Source organism: Mytilus californianus, unplaced genomic scaffold, assembly GCF_021869535.1.
Source record: "Mytilus californianus isolate M0D057914Y unplaced genomic scaffold, xbMytCali1.0.p SCAF_12, whole genome shotgun sequence".
Taxonomy (NCBI): Eukaryota; Metazoa; Mollusca; class Bivalvia; order Mytilida; family Mytilidae; genus Mytilus; species Mytilus californianus.
In genome coordinates this window covers 25570835-25577561 of record NW_026262604.1, presented here as the reverse complement: position 1 = coordinate 25577561, position 6727 = coordinate 25570835, and positions in this window count along the sequence as shown.

Sequence of the window (6727 nt, the reverse complement as noted above, 5' to 3'; positions counted from 1 at the left end):
AAAATCAAAATCAAATCAAATCAACTTTGATATGTATGTATACGTATTTTAAACATTTAATCTGGATTGAAAATTAAAAGTAAAACAACTTTAATTTTATATTTATTGGAATTCTGTAAAAAGTATAAGTAAAGAATTAGCTTCTCTAAAGTTATTTGCTGTTATTTTGCTGCAGTCAATGTTATAAAGAAAGTACTGAACACGAAAGGAATTCGTCAAAACGATAGTATTTTTTTCGTTCTTGTGAAATATGTGCATATATTATCATGTAATTATGACATCATATCATTATATATGCGCTGCATAGGATTAGAAATCGACCTAATGCAAATGCTTGTTTACATGCATGGATATAAGAAGATGTGGTATGAGTTCAAATGAAACAACTCTCCATACAGGTCACAATTTGTAAAAGTAAACCATTATGGTCAAAGTACATGTGTACATGTATTAGATTTTCAATTGATTTTGGAACCTTCAAATACAAAATAAAAGATGAATTTTTGTCTGTTTTGTATCAACTCAATATTTAAACAGTTACAGACTTTGCAAAAAGATTTTTCCAACCCAAGATAGGTTAACAGTTGTCAGTGGCGAATCCAGAAATTTTCATAAAGGAGGGGGGGGGGGGGGGGGGGGTAGGTGCACTGACAGCCCTAAGAGGTAGCTCATTCCAGTCAAGCTTCAGTGATTCCCTATATAATCAACCAAATTTTTCCCAATATTACCTTCGTATTAGAAAAAGTTTTGAACGTCACACAAAAAAGTAATGTGTGCATGATTGAAGTCTATAAGTGAAGTGTAACAAAATCTCAAAATCTCAAATAGCGATAAGGGGACGTACGACCATTGATTCTAAAAGGGACCGGATGCTGGCAGATTTTGAAAATAAAAATTCTGACACCTATTTAGTTGGAAATAGATAAACTTGACTCTTCACACTTGAAAATATATACTACATGTACATGAACTTCTGACTTAAAATAATGAAAACGTACAATCTTTTTTCACTCGCTCTGCTTGCCAAATGTACAAAGCATGTTCTTGTATACAATAAGTAAATATTGTCTGTGGCAGTTGACTGTAAAAAAAGGGGCTTAAAATCAAACATCAGATTTTCTTTGCCATGTTTCTTCATAGCATTTTTCTTTTACTGCTCTTAACATAACAATTTACATGTTAATTTGGGGGAGAGGCATGTGGTCTATGGTGTTAGAAAAGAATTAAAGAATAAAAACAAAAAACAAACAAAAAAAATACTGAATTTTTTTTAAATTAATTTTTCACTTTTGTAAATGCTATATATTTGTAATGTTTATTGTATATTTGTGTTATTTTGTAGCAGTCGAATTGTTTTGATTTTATACTTATATATATCTTATATCGTATATAAGACCCAAGGACCCCCCCCCCCCCCTTTTTTCCCCTTTTTATGCTATTTTATTTTCATGTATTTATAAATTCACCCATCTGAAATTGTTTTTGTATGAATGAATTACAACGATTATAAATGACATACTCGAACAATCAGGGTTTTTTTCTGTGATATATCAAGATAAGCATTGTGACATAAGAATTATATGGGGAAGTGTACTAATTCCGAGGTTGTTCATATCCTGTTGGTACACAGGGGAATCTCAACCTAAAAAGTTGGGTACAGAGTTGAGACGTCCGGTTGGAGTTTGACTCTAGAACGGTTAAAGTGACGCCACAAAAATTCAAACTTGATCTGTGTTTTGTGGTAATAAGCATTGTGTAAAAGTTTCATAACATTTGGTTGAGGCAAACTTAAGTTAGAGAACGGAAACTAAAAATTTTGTAATTTTTCCATTTATAAAGGGGCATAACTCTAGAACGGTTGCAGTGACGCCACCAAAATTCAAACCTGATCTGTGTTTTGTGGTAATACGCATTATGTATAAGTTTCATAACATTTAGTTGAGGCAAACTTAAGTTAGAGAACGGAAACTAAAAATTTTGCAATTTTTCCATTTATAAAGGGACATAACTCTAAAACGGTTAAGGTGACGCCACTTAAATTCAAACTTGATCTGTGTTTTGTGGTAATAAGCATTGTGTATAAGTTTCATAACATTTGGTTGAGGCAAACTCAAGTTATAGAACGGAAACCAATTTTGGGACGTACGTACGGACGTACGTACATGTACATACAGACGGACAAGGGTAAAACTTAATGCCACCACCGCTACGGCGGCAGCATAAAAAATCATAACTCATTTATACACATGTATATTTCCACAAAACATGTTTAACCCCGCCGCATTTTTACGCCTGTCCCAAGTCAGGCCCCTCTGGCCTTTGTTAGTCTTGTATGATTTTTTTTTTAATTCTAGTTCATTTATATGTTTTTTAGTTTAGTGAGACGTCCATTTTCACTGAACTAGTACACAATTTTATTTAGGGGCCAGCTGAGGACCACCTCCGGGTGCGGGATTTTCTCGCTGCGTTGAAGACCCATTGGTGGCCTTCGGCTGTTGTCTACTCTTTGGTCGGGTTGTTGTTTCTTTGACATATTTCCCATTTCCATTCTCAATTTTAATCAAAGCTACTTGTTTAAATTAGGTAATCAAATAAGTTTATTTTCATTTTTTTTTAATTAACTTTAATAAAGTCTTTTTTAATCTCTGCTGAATGACATTGATGCTCCCTCTCCCCCTTTTCCGTGGGCTGGTAAGAGCTGAAAGAAATGATTTTGCCCAACATGCCCAGAGCATGAGGAAAATTAATTCTCTGCAACTCAAAATGCAGAAACTAAAAATCTAAAAAAGTAAAAATGAAACTTTGCTGCAGTAAAAAATAAGCATGCGTAGCAACAGATCCAAATGAATAGATCTATTCGTCAAAAATTCCCACAACCCGAAAAAAAACACCAAATAGTTGTCCCCTTAAAACTAAACAACCCTTACAGAGTCCCTTGTAGTAAAGTTACAGAATGCATGACAATTGACCCGGAGACAAGTCGGACCGTGTCCAAGCGTAAGGTCTTAAAAGATAACTCGGACCGTCAATAAGACAACTCGGACCACCAACAAGCCAACTCGGAACATCTATAAAGACAACTCAAAGATTTATTATTCAAAGAGGATTTGAACTATATAAATTATTAAATGATATATTTTAGATGGCAACAACATTTCGGCATAATACTGAATTCGCAAAACATTATAAAATAAATATTGTATTACGTGGATACAAATTTTAACTTTTTATTAATTTATTATTTATGCATAAAATAAGTCTAGGTTAAATTAGATTTATTTTATGCCCCTGCCTTAGCGGAGGGAGTATTACGTTTTACCCTTGTCCGTTTGTACGTCCGTCCGTACGTCACGAAGTTGGTTTCCATTCTCTAACTTAAGTTTGCCTCAACCAAATGTTATGAAACTTATACACAATGCTAATTACCACAAAACACAGATCAAGTATGAATTATTGTGTCGTCACTTCTAGAGTTATGCCCCTTTACAATTGAAAGAATTGCTGAATTTTTCGTTTCCGTTCTCTTACTTTGGTTTGCCTCAACCAATAGTAATGAAACTTACACACAATGCTTTATATCACAAAACACAGATCAAGTTAGAATGTTGGTGGCGTGACTTTAACCGTTCTAGAGTTATGCCCCTATGCAATTGGAAAAATTGCTGAATTTTTCGTTTCCATTCTCTTACTTTAGTTTGCCTCAATCAAATGTTATGAAACTTATACATAATGCTTATTAACACAAAACACAGATCAAGATAGAATTTTGGTGGGGTCACCTAAACCGTTCAAAAGAAATGCCTCTTTAAAAATTAAAAAAAATTCGGATTTTTTTCATTTCTGTTCTCTAAATTTAGTTTGCCTCAATCAAATGTTATGAAACTTATACACAATGCTAAATACAACAAAACCCAGATCAAGTTCAAATTTTAGTGACGTCATTCTACTCATTTTAGAGTTATGCCCTTTACAAATGAAATAAACTGCTTCGCTGAGCGCAGCTGGATACGCCCGCAGAGGTCCCACCCTGAACAGTTGGGGCAAAAATGGACACAATATTCAAGCTCGATACAGGTCTGAATTTGGATTGTAATTAAATATTTGACATATTATAGGTTTCTGAATAAATGTAGTTTAAGAACTTGAAATTGGTAATATGAGTTGAATTTATATTCAATTAAAGATTTCTTGCTGTTGTGCAATACACTGTGCTGTTGCGCAATACCTAGTAAATCTGTTGTCAGACTGTAAACAAATAAAGTTCAATTTCTTCTCAATGTCATATTTGAAATTTATGAAAATCAATAGGGAGATTACATCAATAGCTATAAATAATTCACCAAAGTTTCATGAGAACTGCTAAAAGCATGTTTGAGTTATTGTCCAAAAACTGGAAAATCCCCCCTTTTAATGAATAAAACCCCATAACTTAGAAATGTAAAATCGAAAATTTATAAAATTCTAAAGGGAGCTTACATCAACAGATATAAACAATTCACCAAAGTTTCATGAGAACTGCTGAAAGCTCGGAAACGTTAAATCTAAAATTTAAAGAAATCCATAAGGGAGCTCATGTCAATAGATATAAACAATTCACCAAAATGTCTTGCAAGTTGGTGAAAGCATTCTTCAGTTATTGTTGGAAAACTGGAAAATCACCCCTTTTTTGAAGAATTAAACAAAAGTTTCAAGAGAACTGCTGAAAGCATGTTTGAGTTATTGTCCAAAAACTGGAAAATCCCCCCTTTTTAATGAATAAAACCCCATAACTCAGAAATAAAAAAAAAGAAATTTATAAAATTCTAAAGGGAGCTTACATCAACAGATATAAACAATTCACTAAAGTTTCATGAGAACTGCTGAAAGCTCGGAAACGTTAAATCTAAAATTTAAAGAAATCCAAAAGGGAGCTCTTGTCAATAGATATAAACAATTCGCCAAAATGTCTTGCAAGTTGGTGAAAGCATTCTTCAGTTATTGTTGGAAAACTGGAAAATCCCCCCTCTACTGGTCAAAACCTTCGGACCACCACTTTGCCAGAACCTTAATCGTACAAATGATTATGTTTTCAAGGTACAAGTATACAAGGTTCAGACTGTTTATGACTAAATCCGTTTGTTGTGTAATGATTGACAGAGGCGGATTAAGGGGGCGGGTTTGTTGGTTGAATATATAGGGAATTACTGAAGCATGATTAGAGCGGGCTCCCTGTTGTCCCACCCCCCTTATGAACATTTCTTGATCCGCCACTGATTGATACTTTAGTCTGGAAGAGCATGATTTACTTGTTAGTTTTTATTGGCTTTGAACAAGTTTTCAGTTACTGCAAATACTCTTTTTTCGGTGCTTCACGTTTATCATCTTTAGTTAATGTTAGTTGTTTTTGTGTCTCGTACCGATCTTTTGGGTTAATCCAATTGCAACTGACTTTTACACGTTGTTTTTATGTTGTACTGTTACACCACTGTCTAAGTTTAGGGGTGGGTTGAGCGCTCACAAACATGTTTAATCCTGCCACATTCTCATGAGCCTGTAGTTCAGTGGTAATTGTTTGTTCATATCTGTCGACTCATATTTGATTTTTTTAAAATGGGTTTGTTATATATCGTTAGGCCGTTAGTTTATTTCGGTTTAATTTTTCCCATTTTTTATGTCGGGGCCTTTTATAACTGATAAACAGTATGGGTATTTGTCATTTTTGAAGGCCGGATGGATTTCCAGGTCAAAGTTGGGGGCAACTTGGACCACAGAGGCCCCAAAGTTTAAACTTTGGTCTTGGTACCAGAAATGTGAGAAGGAGGGTGAAATGCACCCTTCTGAGGAATGAAATGTCTCGCACCCAGAGTCAGAATCGAACCCGGGAACTTTAGCACTGCAGTCATCGGTCTTAATCACTATCTGATTTGTCTGCTGTGTGTGAATGAGTACTGTCTTAACGTCATTGCCCATATTTGTTCCGATCTTTTCCACATAATTGGTGTCATGTCGTGATGATTCTATGACTAGGAATGCTTAGGTCCATATTATTTTACATAGAAGTGTTATCATTTATCAGCAAAAAGTTCAGGTTTTGGCAATTAAACCAGAAAAAGACTAGATAGTACAGCGATTTATATTGCCATACAAGAGCAGTGATAAGGTATTATTTTGATGACAGAAAAGTAGACACAAAATCATGAACAATGAAACATCTTCTGAAAGTGTTACTGCGTCTTGAAAATTTGAGATAATGACACTATTCATATTTTATCAAAACTAATTACTCTTTTAAGAACAAGAGAAAAGGTAAACAAATATTTATTAATTCTATGTAATTCAATCCGATGAAGTCGTTTCATGTCTTCGGGGCGAACGTCCCTCTCAATGGCGGATCCAGAATTTTTGGGCCCACTGACTGCCTAAGAATGGAATCTTATATAAATTATTCAAACAGTATATGATTTAATTTTTATCCCATTACAACCCATTCAACTTTTTAAATTTTAAATCTGCTTGCGTTTCGGCAGTATGCTGATAAGCTTGTATGAAGACGATATCCATATCATTTGCAGCGGCACGGCTTCGTGTCGGCCCAACGAACTGTCGGATTAACGGACTGTCAGATTATCGGACCGTCGGACTATCGGTCTGTCGGACTACTGGACTGTCGGAATTTCGGGGTGTCGGATTATAGATACGCTCCCCATTTCAAACCTTCTTATCTGTATGACGTCATGTCACATAAAAA